The sequence below is a fragment of the Podarcis liolepis genome (genome assembly GCF_965112155.1).
Source record: "Podarcis liolepis genome assembly, chromosome: 14".
NCBI classification, from domain to species: domain Eukaryota; kingdom Metazoa; phylum Chordata; class Lepidosauria; order Squamata; family Lacertidae; genus Podarcis; species Podarcis liolepis.
Window position 1 is genome coordinate 42,536,302 of NC_139569.1, and position 24,706 is coordinate 42,561,007.

At 45.3% G+C, this 24,706-nt stretch overlaps 1 protein-coding gene and 1 long non-coding RNA gene across 3 annotated transcripts in view; one reads left to right on the plus strand and one right to left on the minus strand.

Annotated features, from left to right (window-relative positions):
• Positions 1–24,706, plus strand: part of DMXL2 (Dmx like 2) — a 431,281-nt gene that overhangs the window by 285,557 nt on the left and 121,018 nt on the right. The gene's annotated exons all lie outside the window — the stretch shown is intronic.
• Positions 16,862–24,706, minus strand: part of LOC310693682 — a 56,261-nt gene continuing 48,416 nt past the window's right edge. The window contains exons 3-4 of one of the 2 annotated variants that reach the window (XR_014519323.1): positions 23,536–23,642; positions 16,862–17,132 (exon numbers count right to left, since the gene is read on the minus strand). This is a non-coding gene — a long non-coding RNA (uncharacterized lncRNA). The remainder of the gene's footprint in view (positions 17,133–23,535; positions 23,643–24,706) is intronic. The other variant, XR_014519322.1, reaches the window with a different exon arrangement.

Genomic DNA, 24,706 nt, shown 5'->3' on the forward strand with positions numbered 1-24,706 from the left:
TTCCACCTCTGGGCCAATAACATAAAGTCCCTACCAGAGAAGAATGGCAGGTGAAGTTGATGGACTATGTCAAAATGGCTAAAATGACCGGAAGAATCAGAAATCAGGAAGACCAAAATTTTTATAAGGAATGGGGGACATTTATAACTTATCTTAAAGACCATTGTAAACAGTTAAAATCGTTAATAGGATTGGAATATCACTTGTAGTTTAAGGGCGAATTTTGGATATAGTGGAGATGTAAAAGATTTGGATCATCGTAAAAGATGCAAGAGGAAATGATTAATAATAGGACCCACAAAGGGGGAGATGGAAGTCCAGGCAATTCCTTGCAATCTTGTTTATATGATCTGTGTGGGATGTATGACTGTAAAATTTTAATCTGAGAAACCAAATACAGTGGTACACTGGTCTCTGATGGGTGGGATATAAATAATAAATTATTATTAAATTATTATTATTATTATGAACAGTCCTGTTAACGAACTATTCGGGCAACAAACTCTGCAAAACCGGAAGTAGGTGTTCCGGCTAGCGAACTTTGCCTCGGAAGACGAATGGAAACCGAACGGTGGCAGGAGGCCTCAGTAGGGAAAGCGTGCCTCAGTTTAAGAATGCTTTGGTTTAAGAACGGACTTCTGTAGCGGATTAAGTTCATAGACCAAGGCACCACTGTAAATAAATTAAAAAACTTCTGTTCCCGGGAGTCTTCTAACTGCAAATATCCCTTCGAAGATCTACAACGCACAAGAGATTGTCTGCGCTTACTGCTCAGTTCCCACTTGCTCTAGCTCACACGGACACGTCATGTCCTTGGGTTGCAGGATTCAACATACACTCTACTTTTCGTTGTGCATAGGGTTGCCAGGTCAAGAGCATCCCGGACCCTGAGATTTCAATACCCAAACCTCAGTGCTAGTCGGGGCCTCCTGGTGACGGAGGTTTCTGGTGATGTGATGGGGTGAGCCATGGAGATGGAGGTTAATTGGGAGAGGGCAGCAGAGGAGGCCAGATCCCCTATAGTGTCTATGCAGTGATTTGCATTCAGCTACTATTGGGGGAAGCTTGCAAGCTGCATGCACAATATTCTTTGTGGTGGTGGTTGCTGGTACTCTCACCTACCTGGAGATTCAAGCTCCTCACCTGCCACTTGGATGGGGCCCGGTAAACCTGGAGACTTTAGGTGACACCTGAAAGCCTGCCGACCCTAAATGTGAATGAAACACGCAAAGGGTTTCTGCTTGTGAATGAGTGAAGTAGGGACTGGTGTGGGTGACTTTTCTATCACTTATGCGATAGCTGATTAGGCCAATGAAGAAGCAATAATTCTTCAACATCAACTTCATTGGACTCGTCATCTTGTTCAGATGCCTGATGATCGTCTTCCAAAGCAACTAGTCTATTCCCAACTTAAAAATGGAAAGCGTAATGCTGGTGGTCAACAAAAGAGGTTTAAAGGCTCTCTCAAGGCAAATCTTAAAAAATGTAGTATAAACACCGACAATTGGGAAACACTGGCCTGTGAGTGCTCCAACTGGAGAACAGCCTTTACCAAAGGTGTCATGGGTTTTGAAGATGCTTGAACTCAGGACGAAAGGGGGAAACGTGCTAAGAGGAAGGCACACTTGGCAAACCCTCACCGTGATCAACTCCTGCCCAGAAACCGATGTCCCCACTGTGAAAGGATGTGTGGATCCAGAATTGGCCTCCACAGTCACTTATGGACTCACTGTTAAAACTGTGTTCATGGAAGACAATCTTACTCGGCTAAGAGTGATTGCCAAAGAAGATGAAGATGAAGATGAAGATGAAGATGAAGAAGAAGAAGAAGAAGAAGAAGCACAATGTGGGGGCGGGGGGCATGCCTGTGCCATTTTGTTGCCCTGCCTCTTTATCTGTATGGCAGCCATTTTGTGACAGGTGCCCACAGCCTTTTCTCATTATTCTAAAATGTGACCACTCTTGACAGTCCACATCTATTGCCATTTAAACAGGGACAAAAGGGAAGGGGGAAATGAGCAGAAGCACAAAAGATTATTAAGCTTAACTATTCCCTCCTGTATATCTTTCAGATTTTAAAAAGTGGAAGATAGATAGATAGATATAGATTTATAGATATAGCGCAAATAGCAGCCATAGTGCAAAGAGACATCAAAACTCAACTCTGCTTCTTGGAGTGGTTGTGACTGGTGAATAGAAAAAAGGGTCAGGGAAATGGGTGACCTGAGCAGGATTTGAGAATGCAAATGAATGTCAGACAGCATTAAAGCAGAATAACTTGAATCCCTGAGGATTTCCATTCCAGGCCCATTATTTCATATAGCCAGCTCCTCTGGCAACCCTGGTTTTTTTACATCTTCAGAACTTTCCACAACATTCCAGGTTGTACTGAGATTTTTCAAAAGAACCTCTATATTAAAGGAAGCTATCTTAACATGCAGGATAGGCTCCAAACCACTAACTCTGCAATCCTATGCATATCTTCTCTGGGTGGGGGTGACAGCCCAACTGAGTTCATTGGGGCTTCTCTCAAGATAAATCTAGGGTCACATTCCTGTTCCGGTCCTCTCGATCATGCTGGCTGGAGTCAATAGGAACTGGAATCCAGTCATAATAAGAGGGCCACAGCCCCCCCCAAACCTGCCTATCACAGCCCCACTGCCTTCTTATCTCACAGACTGAGAATTAATAATGACATCATTCAGAACCCCAGATAGTCACTAGGGTTCAAATGGGCAACCAACATGCACTAAGCACTCCACCTTATCAGAAGCTGTATTGATCGTAGGGCCTCACACTTGTAATTTGTCACTGTGCCACATCTTCTTCTGTGTGTCACTGTCAGGAGTCCAGGTTCCCAGCTTGGTAACACAGTAAAGGTAAAGGGACCCCTGACCATTAGGTCCAGTTGTGGCCAACTCTGGAGTTGCGGCACTCATCTCGCTTTGTTGGCTGAGGGAGCTGGCATACAGCTTCCAGGTCATGTGGCCAGCATGACAAAGCCACTTCTGGCAAATCAGAGCAGTGCACGGAAACGCCGTTTACCTTCGCACCAGAGCGGTACCTATTTATCTACTTGCACTTTGACATGCTTTCGAACTGCTAGGTTGGCAGGAGCAGGGACCAAGCAACGGGAGCTCACCCCGTCGTGGGGATTCGAACCGCCGACCTTCTGATCGGCAAGTCCTAGGCTCTGTGGTTTAACCCACAGCGCCACCCGTGTCTCTTTGGTAACACAGTAAGTGTAGTTAATTAAAAAGGATTTATTGCAAAAACAAACAGATAGCTCCGGAAGGCTCTGACAACGCCTCCGGCATCATTACTCAAGATGACCCTTCTGAAGACTCCTTTCGGCCGTGACAGAAGATATTGAACTTACGACTCTTACGTCTCTTGTTTTGCTTCCTGTCTAGAAGCCCTCCTATTCGCCGTCTCGTCAGACTTAATGGATCAGCTCCAACCTCTTCCTGTGTTGAGAGGCTGAGTCTATTTGTGCCTATTTGTGCTTCCTGTGAGCTTTGGCAGTGTTCCCACCTGCTCTCAGCTACTGCCTTATCAGCTGGTTCATCAAGGTCAGGAAGAGCCGAAGTCTGCAGCTGCCGGCTCTCCCCTGCCTGACTAACATCCGAGCCTCTCTGTTCCTGGTTGCTTACTGTAGTTGGCTGTAAATCTTTGCTGGGAGCTGGCTCATTCCTGACAGTCACCTTGATATGTTTTCCCTCAACTCTCCAGAGGGGTATGCCATGGGCTGCAGGAAGAGGAAGAAGAAAGTGCCATTGCCCAAGCAGAATTCTGCTCCAGTCACAGATGGGCTCCATTGGATATCACCCATTCGAGCTCAATGTTAAGTGCATTTATGATTCCCACTTGAATCCATATTTATGAATGGCATCTCTGCTGAAAGTGTCTGAGATGTTCAAACTGCATAACAATAACCAAGTTATAAAAAAAATAAGGCGAGGGGGGAATTACAGCATTGCAAAAATGATCATGAGCAATATCGCCACTGAGGCAAGTGACAAACCCTCTTGAAACGAATAACCTTCCATTCCGAGAATGCTGATTGATCATATACATTGAGAGATCATTTGCCATCATAAAGCAATATGCACTATAATTTCATCTCCCGAGCCAAGTTAATGAGAGTAATTCTTGGTGCATCACTCCAGACATGCTCACCTTAACGCAATTCTTTCAAAATGCAGATTATATTTTACTTCTGCTATTTGCTCATATTTGATATTGACTGTCACACTGCCTGAGCCTGGCAATCAGCAGTGCGAACTCCACGGTCTCAATTAAATACCTCCTTGTGGTGCTGCACACTTTTCCCTTGGAAACACGATAAACACATTCCCATGGTTATAAGGAGCACACTGAACAAAAGAGCATCTGAATAGCTGAGTTCGTTCTTATCAAGCCAAAGTGGTGGTGGCGAGGGGCAGAAGAGAACATCAGCCCTGCGTCAACTTCGTTTTCATTTTGTGAAATCTCTTTTGCAATAAAACTCAATGTAAGCCTGAATGGAAACACTGGGTTCTAGTGTTATGAGAGAAGGAGAAAATGAACCCTTGTGGTGGTTAATATTCAGAACTCAAGGACACATTCCAGTCAACTAAAAACTCTTAAGCGTGCAACTAACACTTCAAAAATCCACAATGTGCTGGGGTGGGGAAGGAGGGTAGCCGGGGGGAAGTCCTGAGAACTAGGAAGATAGGCTTAGGGCAGGGGTCAGCAAACTTTTTCAGCAGGGGGCCGGACTATATTTTGAAAAAAAATAAATGAACAAATTCCTATGCCCCACAAATAACCGAGAGATGCATTTTAAATAAAAGGGCACTTTCTACTCATGTAAAAACACCAGGCAGGCCCCACAAATAACCCAGAGATGCATTTGAAATAAAAGGGCACATTCTACTCATGTAAAAACACACTGATTCCTGGACCGTCCATGAGATTTAGAAGGAGATTGGGCCGGATCCGGCCCCCAGGCCTTAGTTTGCCTACCCATGGCTTAGAGCAGGGATCGGCAACGTGTGGCCCATGGACTGGATGCGGCCCTTGAAGACCATTTTACTGGCCCACAAGCCGCCCCTGAACCGAGTCGCCTGCTTGGTGAGTCCCCCGTGCGCTGGGCTAAACCAGCAGCATGGGGACTTGCCAAGCGGCGCTTGAAATCGTGTCTGTGCACGTGCAGATACCGGAAATCGCGTCTGCACATGCCCAGATGCCAGAAATCACTTCTGCACAAGTGTGATTTTCGGCGTCTGGGCATGTGCAGATGCTATTTCTGGCATCGTACTGCACTGGTCCGGCCCACGGAGGATCTCTGTGGGAGTGATCTAACCCATGGCCAGTAAACCTTGGCGACCCCTGGCTTAGAGGGTTACATTTCACCACTAGGTCTGAGATTCCCCACCTCTAGTCTACAGGACAGAGTTTAGGACTGGGGTCTTTCCCATATCTGCCTAGGGGTTGAATCTGGGACTTTTTGCATGCCAAGCAAGGGCTGGAACATTGAGCGATGGCTTCTCGGAGCTCTGGCAGTCCAGAGTGGCTCCCAAACTTATTTATTTAAAACTTATTTATTTTTGTGGCTGCCATTTTTCATCGGTTGCGCTTTGGTTGTAATTAAATGGTTTTTCATTACTGTGTTGTTGTTTTTAGATTTTGCGTGATTTTTCTGTCGTTAAGAAAAAGATACTCTTTTATGCAAACCACTTTGAGGTTTGGAAAAGCGGCGTCGCGGATGCAATAAATACATAAATAGCAAGAGCAAAAGGAAATGGAGCACTCAACGGATGCGAGAGTGTCTGTGCACCCTCTGGTGGATGGAATTTTATCATGACAACTAATCATGAGAATATCCAACTTTTAGCACAATCCTTTGCTTGTTTATTCAGTCCTTAGAGGATTGTGCCACTAATAGGGAGAAATGAATTTGTCAGTTTTGGTTCTCTCAGTTTTTCTACCCACATTTCAGTACTCCACATTTCTGCAGCAATTTGCAAAGAAAAAACTTCATGAAAATTTGTCAGCGTCTTGGTACAAATATCTCCAGATAAACACAATTTTCTATGTAGTTCTGACTAATAGGCACATATGCGCAAGCAATTTCCTCTTAAATGATGCATCTGTGTATGTTATTTTCACTAATATATGCAGTTTTATGCACACTTTATTCTATTATATGCCTATATATCTTTGTACACATGATTTAGCTGGAGAGGGGAAAAAGTAAAATACAGAGAATTGCAAATTTGAAAGAATGAGGGTGTTTGGGTTCACTTACTGTTTCAAGAAGTGCAAATTAGGCAAGTTCAGCTTTAAATGTCTCCCCTATTCCTTAGGGTCTCATCAAAACTAAATCTGGCCCTGGTTGGATGGGATGCCAGTGTTTAAGCAGCGTGGCCTCTTGCCATATGATTCACTGCTACATCCTCCCTGATAGGCTATTCTGTCACTGATTGGTCATTCAGCCTCTGCTTCAAAACATTCAACAAAGGAAATTCCACATCCTCCTGGAACAGGCTGTCAGAGCAGAAACTTTGCTCCATCTTCTGTGTGAAAGCCCTTCAGAGATTTGATAGGGTTGCCATATTTCAAAAAGTAAAAATCTGGGACACCCTGGAAGTTGTTGAGCTTTTTTCAGGATGGCCCAAGCCAATTTTTCAATTCACTTGCCTAAGATCCAGAACAAAGCATCTATTCTGCCTTTGAAATCCAGATGTATGGCAGCCCTAGATTTGAAGATGGCTATCAGCTCTCAGTATTCTCTTCTCCAGGCTAAACCTACCCAAGTTCCTTTTTATGTTCAGTTGGAATCCCTTTTGGTCCATTGGAACCCATCGGTTCTATGCTTTGGGAAAATGAATAAGCAAATCAGCCTCCTAAGCTTAAGTCAAGAAATAGTATTCTTTATGAAATTGAATATCAATATATGTATCAAGGCTTTGAGATTAGACCACTGAAGAAGCCCAGAAAACTACCTTGGCAGTGTGCTATCTGCAAGCCCCAGTAAAAGGGCCCCATCGGGGGCGAACAGCGGTCTTACTTGGACTGCCAGGGCGAAACAGGTGCAAAACGCCGGCAACCTGTCTACAACTTCATTAACATCCACCTACAACTTCACTTGGTATGCGGGTGGCGCTGTGGGTTAAACCACAGAGCCTAGGACTTGCTGATCAGAAGGTTGCGGTTCGAAACCCCGTGACAGGGTGAGCTCCCGTTGCTCGGTCCCAGCTCCTGCCAACCTAGCAGTTCGAAAGCACATTAAAGTGCAAGTAGATAAATAGGTACCACTCCGGCGGGAAGGTAAACGGTGTTTCCGTGCACTGCTCTGGTTCGCCAGAAGCGGGTTAGTCATGCTGGCCACATGACCTGAAAGCTGTACACCGGCTCCCTCAGCCAATAAAGCAAGATGAGCGCCGCAACCCCAGAGTTGGCCACAACTGGACCTAATGGTCAGGGGTCCCTTTACCTTTACCTTTACCTTACAACTTCACTAGCATCTCTCAGTATTGTGAACGACACTGATCTTACCCTTTGTTGGTACATTCACGAACTTACCTAAAAAGATAAAGACAACAAAAGACTGAGTCAAGCATTTGAAAAACCCACTGAAACCAGAGATTATATTTTCATCTTAGGTTGGGTAGTTTGTAAGTCTCTGTGGCTTTGCACGAGGTTTTGTATTTTTCTCAGAAGATTGATAAAGGATGGTAATTATTGTGTGTATATTAGTCGCCAACGTGTTGCATGAGTCGTACTAATAGCAGCACAGGTTGCATTTTTCTAGATTTGAAGATAGCTATTATATCAGCGATGGCAAACCTAGACAGCATCTTAAAAAGCAAAGACATCACCATGCCAACAAAGGTCCGTACAGTTAAAGCTATGGGTTTCCCAGTAGTGATGTATGGAAGTGAGAGTTGGACCATCAAGAAGGCTAATCACCAAAGAATTGATGCTTTTGAATTATGGTGCTGGAGGAGGCTCTTGAGAGTCCCATGGACTGCAAGAAGATCAAACCTCTCCATTCTGAAGGAAATCAGCCCTGAGTGCTCACTGGAAGGACAGATCCTGAAGCTGAGGCTCCAATACTTTGGCCACCTCATGAGAAGAGAAGACTCCCTGGAAAAGACCCTGATGTTGGGAAAGGGGAGAAGGGGACGACAGAGGACAAGATGGTTGGACAGTGTTCTCGAAGCTACTAACATGAGTTTGACCAAACTGCAGGAGGCAGTGGAAGACAGGAGTGCCTGGCGTGCTCTGGTCCAGGGGGTCATGAAGAGTCGGACACGACTAAACGACTAAACAACAACAATTATATCAGCTCTCAGTATTCTCTTCTCCAGGCTAAACCTACCCAAGTTCTTCTTGATGTTCAGTTGGAATCGCTTTTGGTCCATTTGAACCCATCAGTTCTATGCTTTGGGACAATGAATTTGCTCTTGATTTCTGGTATTCAGAACTGCAGTGTCACAGCAGCAATAGCCAGCAGCAGTTGCATTTGCTTCTCCTCCTACCAAGCTCAAACACAAATTTCACTGTTGCAGGCAGAAGCAGCTCTGATCCATATCAGGGGCAGGTGATCCTGCTTCCCCCGCGCCCCCCCCCCCATCGCCACTAGTAGTAGCAGCAAGCGGCAGAGCAGAGTCTGGGATCCTTTCAAGTTGGCAGTAGATACCAGCCATGCCATCTGCTTGCACTTCAGGAAGCAGCTGAGATGGGGAAGGGTTCCATGGTACAACACCAGCAGGAGCCTCAGAGTGCACTAGGACTGGAGAGGCAAAGCATTCCCTCTGCATGCAAGCTAGAACTGTCAGTTATAATCAGGCTCTCCTTCACCTGCTTCCTTACCTTTCTATTTGCTCTGCCTCCCTCTTCACCCCCATAATCCTGATAAGAAATGGAAAGAGGAGCAGAAATCCCCCAATGTTTGCTTTTCCATTCCATGTCTGGAATGGAAATCAATTCAGCGAATGCAATCGGAATTCATGGCTGTTCTTTTTCAGTCCACAAACGATAGAAAATGGATGCATCATGTTTCCTTTGCACTGAAACGAATGGTGCAGAATTGTTTAATTGAGAGAAAAAAATCTGCAGCAGCAGCAGACAGCAAGCCATGCAACATAATTTTGTCAGAAGCTGAATTGCAGCGGAACAGAAACAGCACTGCATGCAACAGTCAGAATGGATATCAAAGCCTTCTTACATCCCTGCTATGGAAGCTTACATGAAAAGCTTGGACCTTCCTTTCTCTTTTAGTAAACAACTGGGCTGAAGCCCAGAATCCCCCCCAAAGCACCCTATTTTGATTCAGGGTTCATCCAGATCTGCTGCACAATCCTATTCTTTACTACATAAATTGTGGGACATTATCGCAGTTAAATCAACAATCCAAGTTTTGCCCAATAGGCACATGAAGGGGCTTAGGTTCACAGAACCTTCCTATAAAATTTGTTAGAAAACTCTGTGAGATCAATTCCTTTGTCTGCCTTGGCAGGAAGCTGTGACACTACATACTTCCTACCCGGGCATCTATCTCTCTTTTTCTTCATCATGCTTCCAAGCATGCATATCTCAGATCTGCAGCTCAGTCACCATTTTGAACTTAGATTTTGTACTTTTGTAGCTTAGATAGTAGTGATAAACCTGCCTTCATTTTGCTATTGTTACTGCTGCTTCGAAACCTAGATTATGTAAGTAAATACTACTTTTACTTCTTCACAATACAATGTGTGTGTGGTTCTTATCTTTAATGAGTTAAATGAGTAAGAAAATGAGTAATACCAGGGAAAATCCAGTTGGCCTTAAAGCATCCTGGATTATTGTTTCTAGAAGCTTAAATCAGCCTTGTCTTAGCTTCCTAGTTAAAAGCTACAAAGGATGGTACTCACTCACATGAGCAAGGAAGGATATTAACTGAATAATATATCTTTTCCTAGTGCCTAAATCCATTTATACATAATTTGTGGTGGCCCCCCAATTAAAGAATGCTTCCCCTAGAGAAAATTCACCTGGGGTCAATGTTATCAGACTTCTTAGATGCTAGGCTTAAAAAAAAACTTTTTAAAAACACCTTAATGTAATCATATTGTGGTATGATTCTGAACTAATGTGAAATTTACTTTTTAGTGGAGCAGGATTGCAAACTATTTTCGTTGATGGATAAAAACTTTTTATTATTTTTATGCTTTATTCTTTATACAGCAATGGGTATTCATCTTGATTTCATTGCAGGCTCTTTATACATTTTCTCTTTAATCATTGATCCCATTCATTCATTCACTGCACACTTTTCAGAGAATTCCCCCATTTGAACATAAAAGGAGCCTTCTGGATCAAGCCAGTGACTCATTTTAGAACAGAAATTGTGCACCGGCGGCGCAGCGGCAGCGGGAGGCCCCATCAGCTAAAGTGCTGCTTCAGGTTAAGAACAGTTTCAGGTTAAGAACGGACCTCCAGAACAAATTAAGTACTTAACCCGAGATACCACTGTACTGATTTCAGCTGTGGAACCAGAGCAATAACCATCATGGTTAGTAGATTCTGCTAGCTCTCTTACTCTGTGAATTTGCCCAACCCACTTTTAAAGCCTTCTAGGCTAGTGGTCATCACTGCCTTAAGTGGAAGCAAGTTCCATAGTTTTAACTATGGGTTGGGTGAAGAAAGCACTTTATTTTATCTGCCCTGAATCTTCCAACCTTCAGCTTCACTGAATGTCCACAAGTTGTGGGACAGAGAGTGTCAAAGGAAACCTCCCCCCCAATCATTCAGTTTGTACAAACTCAACACACACGACATATGTGGCGCTTCTGTTATAAATTCATAGAAAATCAACCATACATCAGATCTGCACCGTTCCACTTTTTTTTTTACTCCATGAAGGAAGGACTACAAAATGGGGAAGGTTTGATACAGGGCAGTCATAATCCCTTGAGCGTACCAGCACATACACAGGAGCCCTGCCCAGTTGCTATGCCAACCCTGATGGTCCTAGACAGAAGACCATCAAGGTCACAAAGAACTTGCATATAGGAGTGGATTCAGCTCGGACTGGAACAAAGGACAATGATCAGCTCTTCCCTCTGGAGCAGGAAACTGCAAATACCACTTTGCCACCTGGAAAATACTCATGGGGAGGGGGAAAGGGGGAACCAGCCAGGTGACAGGACACTCAGATTACCACCACAACTCCTCCCTCAACCCCTCCTTTTTGTGATGTATCAGTGATGTAGTTGTGATGTATTTTTAGGGGTGTAGTTTGGGGAATTAGTAACTAATAAAAGTTGGGGTCTTCTTTTGTTCTGGGCTTCCATCTTGTTTCACCTGGTGGCAGGTAGGAGTCCTGTCGCGACAGTCTTCAATAAAGACCAAGCCTACTGGCTGCTGTTTTGCTCTGGTATTCCTGGCTGGTGTCCTCGATTTTTTGTCCAAGGGAACCCTCAGATTTCTCTGTTAACAAGACAAAAACTGCTCTCTATACCCATGCCATACAACATTTTATAAACTTCTACCACGTTGCCTCACCTTTCCAACAGCAAAAAGTCAAGTTTTAATAAAGTGGATCTATTGCAGTGGAGCAACTAGGCTCTAAGAAGGATCCCCTTGAGGGTGGGGGGCAGGTGCCAGCAACAGGGTCCCCCTGCCCTTTCCCACATGAAAGTCCTGCACGTGAGCAATGCACAGGGGAACGGTTGTCTTTCAGCAAAGTTTGTTTTCTGAAAACATATCAATACAGCCACTGGATGTCACTGTTCATCCATGAGAGAGGGAAAGCAGCTTTCCTTTTTGAAATATACTCAGAGTCGCAAAGTGATTTCATGCTCTTTATTCAGCTCATAGTGGTGAGGAGGAATGAATGAAAGTCCCCTCAAAGTATCTGCTTTATATACATTATTTACACAATGGGCTGCACATGGTTGGCTAATTCTGGAATTCTACTGTAAGCCAATCAGGTTGTGGATTCACTTCTATCTGGAGCATGATTGGGTGGTTCCTGCCAACCAATCATACTGCTGCATTGTTCTAGGACCAATCAGACTGCTGCATTCTGAATCCTATTGTTCTAGGACCAATCAGACTGCTGCAATTTGGATCCTATTGTTCTAGGACCAATCAGACTGCTTCAGTTTGGATCCTATTCAACTCAGTACATAACACCTTTAAAACAGGAAGAATACTCTTTTAGAGAATGCTTCTCACTGAGAGATTTTTAGAGCATACAAGCTAAAGCATTGGCATGAATGGGCTGGATGCAGAGAAGGGGCAGGAGGCACCAGCTGGGGAAGCCCTGAGGGAACCCCCAGGGGAAGAAGGCCAGAAGCCATGGATTTGGTGGTGGGGTGCCAATGCATGGTCAGAGGGTGGCGCTGTCTAAACCACTGAGCCTCAAGGGCTTGCTGATCAGAAGGTTGGCGGTTTGAATCCCCGTGACGGGGTGAGCTCCTGTTGCTCTGTCCCAGCTCCTGCCAGCCTAGCAGTTCGAAAGCATGCCAGTGCAAGTAGATAAATAGGTACCACTCTGGCGGGAAGGTAAATGGTGTTTCTGTGCACTCTGGTTTCCTGCACGGTGTCCCATTGCACCAGAAGCGGTTTAGTCCTGCTGGCCACATGACCCAAAGCTGTCTGCGGACAAACGCCTGTTTGAATGAGACCTGTTGGAATGTAATATAAAAGTGTTGTCTAAAATGTCTAAAATATTGTTGGAATGGGAGAAAAAGGATGAGGAAGTAAAATCCTCAGTGATACACTGGGCAATAGATATCAGTCATAATATAGACATGGAGCATGGGAACGATTGTAGAATATGGATATAAATTTACAGCATGTTATGGTTTAAGGGAAAATTATATGAAAATGATATATCTTTGGTACCTAACACCGAGTAAACTGGCAAAAATGTATAAATCTAAACCAAACAAGTGTTAGAAATATAAAGAGAAAGAAGCTTCTTTTAATCATATGTGGTGGCCTTGTAGTAAGGTTAAAGCTTACTGGGAAATGATATATAATGAATTGAAAAGGATGTTCAGAATAAGGAATCAAGATAACAAACTTTTTATAAGAGAATGGAAATGGCTTATTGAATATTTACAGATAAATTGCAAACAGATAAAAACATTGGCAGGGTTATTGTAATAACCTGCAGTTTCATAAGAACAGATAATTAAATGAGCAAATTAAATGAATTTAGATATGCAGAAGATATGAAAAAATGAATTTAAGGAACTGTAGAAAGATGGGGAAGGAGGTCAAACTTTGAAATGTTAAAATGATTGTAAAAATTAATGAAATGTATAAATTTGAAAAGAATAAATAAAAACTTTTTTTTTTAAAAAACCCAGAATGTCCCGCTTTCCCCTAGGACATCCCTATTTTAATAGGAGAAATGTTGGAGGGGACGCAGTTAGCTCCCGGGCCTGAGTTCTTCCACCTCTGGCCTAAGGCCTCCTTGTCACTCCATGCCAAAGGGCGAGAGCTGAACCTGAGTCCCAGCTCAGACTCTTAGCCACTGTGGGATGTGAGCTCTGCATATTTGGAAGCTGCAGAGAACATGTGGCCGTCTGACCTCTGACATCTTAAACTTGGAATGCACTCAAAGCGTCTACTGAAAGAGGCTGCTTTCACATCCTATTACAGATTGCTTAAATGATTGCTTAACTGTGGAGAGACGCAGGCAGGCACGCAAAGCAGAAGCTGCCATCTGAGTAAGCTTTCCAAAAAGAGATATTTACAGAGAGCTGTGGTGCATCTGCAGCTTGGGAAAGCCAAATTTTCAGCCTTTGGGGGAGGCCAGTTTTGCTAGCAATTAGCATGAAATACAGTGACTGCAGCCCATAGCTGTCAACTTACAGATTTAAAAATAAGGGACCAGCAGCCTCGAAAATAAGGGATCAGCAGCCAAAATAAGGGATTTTCCGGGCACAGGTATGTTCAACTTCTGAGCCCCTCAGAGCCAAAGGCAGAAAGCCCAGCGAGCAGCCAAATGAAGCCTCATCAATAAGGGACAGCAGCGGGACATGGTGCTGGGATAAGGGACTGTCCCGCCAAATACGGGACACTTGACAGCTATGCTCCAGCCACAACTGCATAGGATGTCACAGGAACCAACATCTCTGCTATCCAGTGGCGGAGGAAGGGGGTGCGGGGGGGGGTGCCGTTCGCCCCGGGTGTCATCACTGGGGGGGGGGAGTGACAAAATGACAAAAATATGAGTTTTAAAAGTACAGTGGTACCTTGGGTTACAGATGCTTCAGGTTACAGACGCTTCAGGTTACAGACTCCACTAACCCAGAAATAGTACCTCAGGTTAAGAACTTTGCTTCAGGATGAGAACAGAAATCGTGCGGCAGCGGCGTGGCAGCAGGAGGAGGCCCCATTAGCTAAAGTGGTGCTTCGGGTTAAGAACAGTTTCACGTTAAGAACGGACCTCCAGAACAAATTAAGTTCTTAACCCGAGGTACCACTGTATTGGGCTCACGAAACTTTTTAGTTCAGTCAACAAATGTAACGAAACGCGGCGGGCACTGGGCACCACACCACGGGGGCCGGCACTTACCGCGGGGCCTGCAGCATGCCTGAGCCACGCGCCTCTCCTGGGAGTGACATGGTGGCTTGGGCACCTGCAGGCTCCATGCTGCCTGAAACGGCAACGTGGGACTTGCGTCTGCCCTCTACCTCTCCTTCAGCCGCTCTCCCTCTGAGGGGGAGGTGGCGGAGAGGCTCCATAAAGTGTGCCCTGCCTCATGGGCAGCTTCTTAGGATTCCTGCTCCATGTTTGCAGTCATGAGATTGTTGTTTTATCACATGGCGGTGTATGTTTTCATTCCACAGTGTGGGAAGTGACAGAGACAGGATGTTTATGTTACTGTGTTCCGTGATGTGGGATTATTGTCCTTTGTTTTTCTCTCTTTGCTGTCTGATGAGAAAGAGGAAGGAGCTAAGGCAGAATGCTCCGAGTGTATTATATGTAAATAAAGTAGATTAGCCAAAATGCTGTGCTACTGAGTTCTGTTACACAAACACTCTGCAGGTTCCTAAGTGTGCTGATGCTTCTTAGTATCAGTCGCTGTGATGTTCGGGCTGGAGAAAGCTTTTGAAGCTCCCAAATGATCAACCAGGAGGGAGAGAACATGTCAGTTGGGCATGAGTCTCTGCCAGGGTCCTATACCTGAGTAGGACGATCCTAACATGGCTTGCCCCACCCCTGGCTGCAGGACATGTGTGCCGCACCCGGCACCTGAGCAGCTAGCTCTGCCACTGCTGCTATCTGACATTATTGTGGGCAGTGCCTGCATCTTCCACTCACATCATTAAGAGTGGTTTACCTGGTTGAATACCATGTTAGTGACAAGCTTAAGATTTTAAGGCAGATGTAAGAAAAATCCTTCTTTGCAGAGTCCAATATTATTATATTGGAAGTTCTTAATGCTTGATTCATTACTGTATTTTAATATTTTGTTGGAAGCCGCCCAGAGTGGCTGGGGAAGCCCAGCCAGATGAGTGGGGTATAAATAATAAATTATGATTATGATTATGATTATGATTATTATAGTTCACCTACAGAATGTAAGCTGCAATCCTACAGCTACCTACCTGTGAGTCATAGAGTCGTAGAATTGTAAAGTTGGAAGGAACCATGAGCATCATCTAGTCCAACCCTTTCAATGCAAGAATCTTAACTAAAACATTCATGCTTTAGTTGAGATGCTTAGAAACCTCCAAGGAAGGAGAGTCCACAACCTTTAGAGGGAGACTGTTCCACTGTCAAACAGCTCTTACCATCACAAAGTTCTTCCTGATGTTTAGTCAGAATCTCCTTTCTTGTAACTTGAAGAAGAGTTTGGATTGGATATCCCGCTTTATCACTACCCGAAGGAGTCTCAAAGCGGCTAACATTCTCCTTTCCCTTCCTCCCCCACAACTAACACCCTGTGAGGTGAGCGGGGCTGAGAGACTTCAGAGAAGTGCCCAAGGTCACCCAGCAGCTGCATGTGGAGGAGTGGAGACGCGAACCCGGTTCACCAGATTACGAGTCTGCCGCTCTTAACCGCTACACCACACCGCCATTGGTTCAAGTCCTTCCCTCTGGAGCAAGAGGAAACAAGCTTGCTCCCTGTTCCTTGAAATATTTGAAGATGGCTATTGTATCAACTCCCAGTCTTCTCTTCTCCAGGCTAAGCATACCCAACTCCTTCAACCATTCCTCATAAGGCTTGGTTTCCAGATCCTTTACCATCTTGGTCACCCTCCTCTGCACATGTTCCAACTTGTCAATATCCTTCCATTTTGGCGCCCAGAACTGGACACAAGTCTCCAGGTGGGGTCAGACCAAGGCAGAATCAAGTGATACTATTACAGTGGTACCTCGGGTTGCATACGCTTCAGGTTACATACACTTCAGGTTACAGACTCCGCTAACTCAGAAATAGTTACCTTGGGTTAAGAACTTTGCTTTAGGATGAGAACAGAAATCGTGCTCCGGCGGCGCGGCTGCAGCAGGAGGCCCCATTAGCTAAAGTGGTGCTTCAGGTTAAGAACAGTTTCAGGTTAAGAATGGACCTCCGGAACGAATTTAGTACTTAACCCGAGGTACCACTGTACTTCCCCTGAACATAGCTGTTCATCTGTTGGCGGCAGCAGCATATTATCCCAATTCTGAGAACCCTGTAACAGCTGCTGGTGAGCTACAGAGTCCCAATTCAATGTGGCATCCATAGCCCCAAATGACTATTAATATCTAAAGCCATAAATTCCTTGGAACCCAAATATTTGAGGGACCCTCTTCCTTGCAACCAACCAACCTGGGCATTACGGCTAGCAGGGGGTATACATCACAAGGAAGGGTGGAGTCTTTACCTCCTTTGAGAGCTTTTTAATGAGACCTGATTCACACAACCCCGACTGGGGCTTTATTTAAAATCTGTAGCACACAGTCAGTCTGCTGTGTCAGAGCTGATGGAGTGATCCAATCACACCAGACCCGGAAATGCAGAAGAATGACTCATTTCTTGGAGGAGGCTGCTTGCTTCATTTTGGCAAGAGATGCTGCAGTGGGCATCCCTCCTTTCAGCTATTGTACGAATCATTCGTAGTTCCATCCTGTTCTGTTTTTGCATCAGTCCCTGTACAAAAATGCGTCTTTAAATACCTGCTTAAATGCCTTCTTTTCACAAACATAAACATACATTTTATCTCAACGTAAACATGTCTAAACATATTTGATTACAGAATACATGTTAAAAATGCATTTTGGTATCCTTTTTGAGCCAAGAGCTGTAATATGAAATTCAGAGAAATGCAGAATCTAAAGGATAACTATGTTCGGATCTGTGTTAAGACCCATGGCTCATTGGAAAGACTTTCTCTTGTGCTGTGTTTCTAAGCACAGGTCCACACTTTAAAGTGTTGTGTTGCAAGTGCTTGTTCATTTTGCCCCACTGCTTTCCCCACAAACCCCTCTCTTTAACATTCAATCAGTGCAAATGATGCACTGAAGCTCTGTAGCTCGCCAGTACACAGAAAACCTGGATTGCCATTTCTTGTGATTCAGTGTTAATATAGAAAAACAGGGGTACAGTGGACCCTTGGGATACGAACTTAATTCATCCCAGGGGTCCGTACTTACCCTGAAAAGTCTGTATCCGGAGGCACCGCTTCTGCGCACACACGCAGCGTGATAGAGCACTTCCAGGTTTGCCACATTCGTAACTCGAAATTACATTACCCAAAGGTAATGTCACCCGAAGTACCACTGTAGTTGGCTTTTGCTGCCCAGCTCCCCAAGGAACTGAGTCCCCTAAGTCCAGGATCAGTCAGAGATGGATGGATGGAGGCAGGAAGCAGTGAAAGCAAGGCGGATCTTTATTTTTCTGTTGCAACGGAGTTCCCTCCCCTCCTAGCAAGGAGGCAGGAGAGACCCAGAACCAAGAAGAAACATCTCTTTTAAGGGTTTTCATTTTGGCGTAGAGAAGAAGGACATTTTGGCATAGAGAAGAAATTGCATCACACCTAAAGTGGGGTTACTGTGGTTCAGGTAAGCCAAAGTGTGATATTCCTGAGGATTTAGCAAGTTTTACATAGTTCCAGACACAGTTTACACAAAACATTAGCATTTGATAAGACCACCAGGATGCCTGTCAGACATCCCTCAATGCAGAGCATCTGGGCAAACAGTGACAATTAATATACAAAGGAGCTTCATAGATATAGAGAAGAATCCCTTCAGGAACTTCCCCTGATTGCTCTCTACTTACCTGTCCTCAGGCAAGGGGGATTAAGGAGGCAGAGGAAATGTTGAGAGTCTTTAGGCGAGCCAAGATGGCTTTGGGATTACTGCCCTGTACTATTTGAGACATGTGGTATATGTGTGCTTACCTTGTGCAATCATCAACATTTATTCTCTATTTAAGACCTTAGAATTCCTATAATGGTGTTAAATGGTGGGTTCTAGCAGGGAAAGCACTAGGGCGTTGAAAACAATGCCCTAGTGAAAACATGCCCAATGAAAACACTGAAAACAGAGAGTGCTCTAACCTTGAGTTTTAAAGTGGTGGACCTTTGCCTAGAAATGCAAGGCAAAAGATAAAGTGTGGATGATCCCTTAGTCGGAGGTACAAATGAAGTCAGTTCACTTTGATTAGGGCTAAGGAATCAGAAGGTTGCAGGTTCAATTCCCAGCCTCTTCTTGTAGCTCAAGGTGGCTTACATGATTCTCCCCCTCTTCGTTTAATCCCCCCAAGAGCCCTGTAAGGTAGATTAAGCTGAGTGTGAGTGAATGGCCAAGGTCACCCAGTGAACCTCATGGCTGAGTCAGGATTTGAACCTGTGGTCTCCCTGGTCCACTACACCACGCTTGCTGTTTGGTTTGCACTGTAGACACCGGTGAGTCTCTCCTGTCCTGAATCACATGTTATCTTGTCCGTAACCCACTGAAACAAATTGCCTACAACAGGACGGAGCCCATTTTCCTTCAGTGTTTATGCCCGCTCATGTATAATAAATCAACCCACTGTTTCCTTCTGCCTCCTCCAATGGCGCAGTGACCTATTTTCAGCATTCAATCCCATGTGGCATGCCAGTGCGGAGCACCGCACATGGACATCCCCAGATGTTCTCCTTGCAACTGCCAGGCAAGCGTCAGGCATCACTTGGCAAGGCAGAGATTAGACAAAAATCCATGAGCCAGCAGCACTGTGCTGCAGAGCGCTAGAGGGAGAGCTGAAGACCAGACAAATCACTCGCCAATCTCCATTTCCAAAATTGCCATTTCTCACCACTGTCCAGGGAGGAAGGGAAATATACTCTTATGTTTTCTTTAAAGCAGGGATAAGGGAACTTCAGCCTTCCAGGTAACGTGGGACTCCAAAGTTCAGTCTCTTTGACCTCTGGACCAGGGGCGAAGGAAGGGGGGGCGTTGGGGGCGGTCTGCCCCGGGTGTCACCACTGAGGGGGGTGACAAAATGTCGGGTGGCACTCACTGTGGGGCCTGCGCACCTGCGCACCGCAGGGCCTGCACACCTGAGCCACGTGTCTCTCCTGGGAGTGACGCGGTGACTTGGGCACCTGCAGGCTCTGTACTATCCCAAGCTGTAAGGTGGCTGAGTGGGAGGCGGCAAGCAGACTCCTTGTGATGGCCTGGGATTTGGACTCGGAGGCTGAACCTGAGGGATCCCAGCCTGCACAGGATTCCCCGCCTCCAGAACCAGCTGAGCCGGGGCTGGGGCTTGAGCCTGAAGGGTCCTCACCTGTGCTGGTTCCTCAGGTGTAGGCACCAGCTGAGTCTGCTCTGGCGCCTGAGGTGATGGAGGACCCATTGCCTGCAGGTGCTCCACTCTCAGCCCCGTCAGGGGAGGCTGAAGTTGCCTCTGGGTCCGGTAACCCTCCAGCCTCTCCTGAGCTGCAGAGACTCAGGGCAGAGAGGCTCAGGGAACTAAGTTCCTGCAGGAGGAGTGCTCGCCTCCAGGCCAGGAGAGGCGAGTCACCTGTGGACCGGGGCCGCCCTATGCCTTGGGGCAGATAAAAGCCGGCCAGCCCCAGTCCCAAGTTGCGGGAGCAACATTGTTGGTTGCTAGTTCCTGCCTGCAACCTGTCCTGCTTTTCTGCTGGAGCTCCTGACCTCATCCGACTCCCTGCCTTGGACCCAGCTTCAGCTTTGATGGACAGCCTCCATACCGCACCCTCGACCTCAGACTGGACTCAGACCTCGCCTCAAGGTTAACCCATGGGACCAGCACATTCCTCAGAGGCCCCGCAGAGTGTCCTGCCCCATGGGCAGCTGGCCCCACCCCCATGGACGGCTGGCCCCGCCCCTGAGTGCAGGGCACATGCACCGCCCCAGGCGCCCGATCAGCTTGTTCTGCCGCTGCTCTGGACATGTTGGCTGGGGCTGCTGGGAGCTGGAGTACAAAAATTGGCAGAAGTCTCCCCAGCTACCTGTCCCCGATTTAAAGGATTTCTGACACACCTTTCAGGACACAAGGCAATTTGCAAACATCAAAAAGCAATATCCCACTAATTTGAATCACTGGATAGTATCTGATACACTCGCTCTGTTCCTGCAAGGATTTACATTTTTGCAACAGAATTCCCCGCTCCGTGCTCCCTCCCCAGATCTGCTCCCGAGGATTGGGGCAACCTTCGTAACAGATTTAGGGGACACATGGCAGGAGGAGGAAAGTTTCATTGCGCAAGCATAAATCTTTGTGCTTGTGGAACAAGTTGCTTAGCGCTGCCTTGGCTACAAGCCATTCCATTAAGCTGATTCCTTCGGCAGCTAACCGTTCTTTCTGCACAGTACCTTAACCGAACACAGACTGGAATGATAAATAATAAAAGTTTACGGGGTTTTCTTTAAAATCAACAGAGACAATGCCATACAGATTTCCTTGCAGAGCCCCGTGGGGATGCCACTGAGAAGGCTCTGCTTCCCTGTGTTATAAGAATTTTGAGGTCTCAAATATAGAATAAATATTCATAAATGTACACATATCTAAATATATATATGTGTGTCTGAAATAGTACAGGAGAGCAATACTGAAGCCATTTTGACTCTCCTAAGGAGCTCAAATATTCCTCTGAAGTAAGGGAGGCAAATGGGGAAAGCCTTCCTATTGTCTTTTTGCTTACAAATCTTGTCTTAAGAGCATATTTATGTATGAATAAGGTGAGCCTGTGACCTGGATTCAGGAACTGAAGTATTGTTGTTGTTTAGTCGTTTAGTCGTGTCCGACTCTTCGTGACCCCATGGACCAGAGCTCGCCAGGCACTCCTGTCTTCCACTGCCTCCCACAGTTTGGTCAAACTCGTTTGTAGCTTCTGTTGTCCCCTTCTCCTTGTGCCCTCCATCTTTCCCAACATCAGGGTTTTTTCCAGGGAGTCTTCTCTTCTCATGAGGTGGCCAAAGTACTGGAGCCTCAACTTCACGATCTGTCCTTCCAGTGAGCACTCAGGGCTGATTTCCTTAAGAATGGATACGTTTGATCTTCTTGCAGTCCATGGGACTCTCAAGAGTCTCCTCCAGCACCATAATTCAAAAGCGTCAATTCTTCGGCGATCAGCCTTCTTGATGGTCCAACTCTCACTTCCATACATCACTACTGGGAAAACCAAGGCTGAGCTGCCATGATGGAAAACCATGATGAGCTGCTTGGCTGCTGAGGCCAGGATGAACAAAGCAAATCTCTTGGCTGAATTTTTTGCAGACACAATAAAGTATTAACCATCACAAAAGAATGGCCAGACCGCCCAGGTAATGCAATCAGTGACCATTTTATCAAGCTTTAACAAGAGATGGAAGAGGACCAAAGGCCATTTAGCTAGCAAGAATCTATGTTGCACATGTCTTGTTCTTAATTGGTTTTTGAAGACTGCTGTGTAAGAAGTTTCCCCTAAATTTTTTTTAATATAAATAAAACATTCCTGCATATTTCTAAAATTGCTTGCTGTTTCCTTGAGAGGTAGATGGCTGCTTCCTCCTGGGTTGACTCCAAAATAACCAGGCCCCATCTGCACCGGGCATCTAAAGCGGTATCATCCCACTACAGTTCCCAGAGTGGTTTAACAATTAACCTGTCTTCCCAGGGAACTCTGGGAAGCCCTTCTGGGGAGAGGATTAAACAGGATGACTATATCACTGGGCATCTCAAATGCAGATATAAAACTGGCTTGGCTAACATGTGATGTTGAGATGGCAAACCCTAAACACATTTTCCCAAGAGTGCACCCTCTTGAATTCAATAGGACTTATTTCTGAGTGGATATGCCTAGGATAGCATTGTTAAGTCTCTGCGGAATGTTGCTTAAAATTTCCATTGTACGTTGCTGACTGCCCTTTTAGATTTCTGCAGATCTTTGTTGAGCAGATGGCAGAAAGCATAGGCAAAGAAGAGGACAGGGTTTCCGTATCGTGCTCCAAGCAATGATGATTGATGAGCTGCTTGGCTGCTGAGGCCAGGATGAACAAAGCAAATCTCTTGGCTGAATTTTTTGCAAACACAATAAATGAAACAACAAACTAAATGACAGTGGAAAAACAGCCATTAAAGCAAGGAGAATATAAATACAATATTTTAGAAAAAGAGGTAGAAAAAGAACGATTGGCACAAAATACATCCCATGGTGGGATATGAGGTTCATATTTATGCACAATATATATTCATAAACATTGCCAGATCAAATCGTATTTAGTAGGAATGTGCCAACCAAGAAATTCTTTGGACTTATAAATCATGAAAAACCCCCAAACAGATGGGTCCATATTGCCCCTAGCACCATGTTATCTGATGGGTCAGTTTTTCAGAGATGGCAATAAAAATGACTTTTTAAACCATAAGTCCAAAGAAATAGCAAGTGCCCTGGTGGTTTGGGCATAGCCAACCTGATTTTCAGTGCTGCCAGTCAACAGGCATGTATATACACAATATCTGTGTTTGTACCTATATTGTCTGCAAGATTTTAGAGCATGGATTGTTGTCAGATCTTGGCAGTTTTGAGGCAGCCCCTGAAAATGAGTTTTACAAAGTATTGCTCAGAACTCCATTTATCTCAGTGGGCCTATGCTAGCTGAATACCAACGTGTAAATCTTTTGTAAATATTGTTTATTACATTGAATGTTCATTCATTAAAGATTTTGAAGCAATGTTTATAATGCTTAACTTTTTTTTATAAACGTGTTTATTATCCTGCTATTTATATTACATATAGGTTTATGGGGAAAATGTTTGCAACCTTTAAAATTATATATATAATTACGGTGTAAGGTTTACATCCACACTAAAACCTTGCGACGGCAGAGACTGTGTGTACACTCTAAATCACTGAGCCTCTTGGGCTTGCCGATTGGAAGGTCGGTGGTTCAAATCCCCATGACGGGGTGAGCTCCTGTTGCTCTGTCCCAGCTCCTGCCAACCTAGCATTTCGAAAGCATGCCAGTGCAAGTAGATAAATAGGTACCACTGCGGCTGGAAGGTAAACGGCTGTTGACTGGACTTAACCATCCAGGGGTCCTTTACCCTTTAACCTTTTACCTTTTAGTTTGATGGACAGCGATGCTTCAGGGGTGAAAACTGACAACCGGTCTTCCAAACCTGTTTTATCCCTCCTCCAGGATTTCAAACAGCAGTCCTTCCAAGTCCTACATGGGAAATGCTGGGGACTGAACTTGAGATTTTCTGCCTATAGAATAGCTGTTTTGTCCCTGAGCTACAGCTTCCCCATTTTGCAACACCTCCTGTGCTGCCCGCCCTTTCCAACTGAAGTGGAAACTTCCTGTGCGTCTTCGACATTTATATATAGTAACAGGGAAACAGCTTGCAGCATTGCAAGGCAGGCGTTAACGGAGCTGCTTGTTCTCATCCCAATAAAACCGCTTGAAGATTGCAACGGAGATGCATTTCAAACAGGCACCGTCACCAAATTCAAAACCAATGGGGGAAATGGAGACAGACCTAACGCCTGTTGAAAATGCTGAAATGGCTGTCTGTGAGGAGCTGTTTCATAACTTCTCACTGGATATGACACAACGGCTGAAAGAAATTTTGGTTGCAATGTGTTGGGGGAGCCTCCTGTTTACTCATGTTTTTCATCTCCTTGTGCTCCTGGGGGTAGCAACCAGACTCCCTCTGCCATCCTCTGTGATAGCTGAGTAGCAAAGCACCTGCCCTGCTGGCAGAAGGTCCCAGGTAATCCCTAGTGCCTCCAGGTAAAGGGACCCCTGACCGTTAGGTCCAGTCGCGGACGACTCTAGGGTTGTGGCACTCATCTCGCTTTATTGGCAGAGGGAGCTGGCATACAGCTTCCGGGTCATGTGGCCAGCACGACTAAGCTGCTTCTGGCGATCCAGAGCAGTGCACGGAAAAGTTGTTTACCTTCCCGCCGGAGTGCTACCTATTTATCCACTTGCACTTTGATGTGCTTTCAAACTGCTAGGTTGGCAGGAGCAGGGACCGAGCAATGGGAGCTCACCCCGTCGCGGGAATTTGAACCACCGACCTTCTGATCAGCAAGTCCTAGGCTTTGCGGTTTATTTTTTTTTTATAAAGATATTTTATTAAATTTTCACAATAAAAGACAAAAAAAAATACAAAGTCACACAAAACAAAAAACAATACGATACAAAAATACAGACATAAAACATACAACATAGTTAAACCAAACTTCCATAACCCTCTTTCTTGACCCCCTCGCATCTCCCTTTCC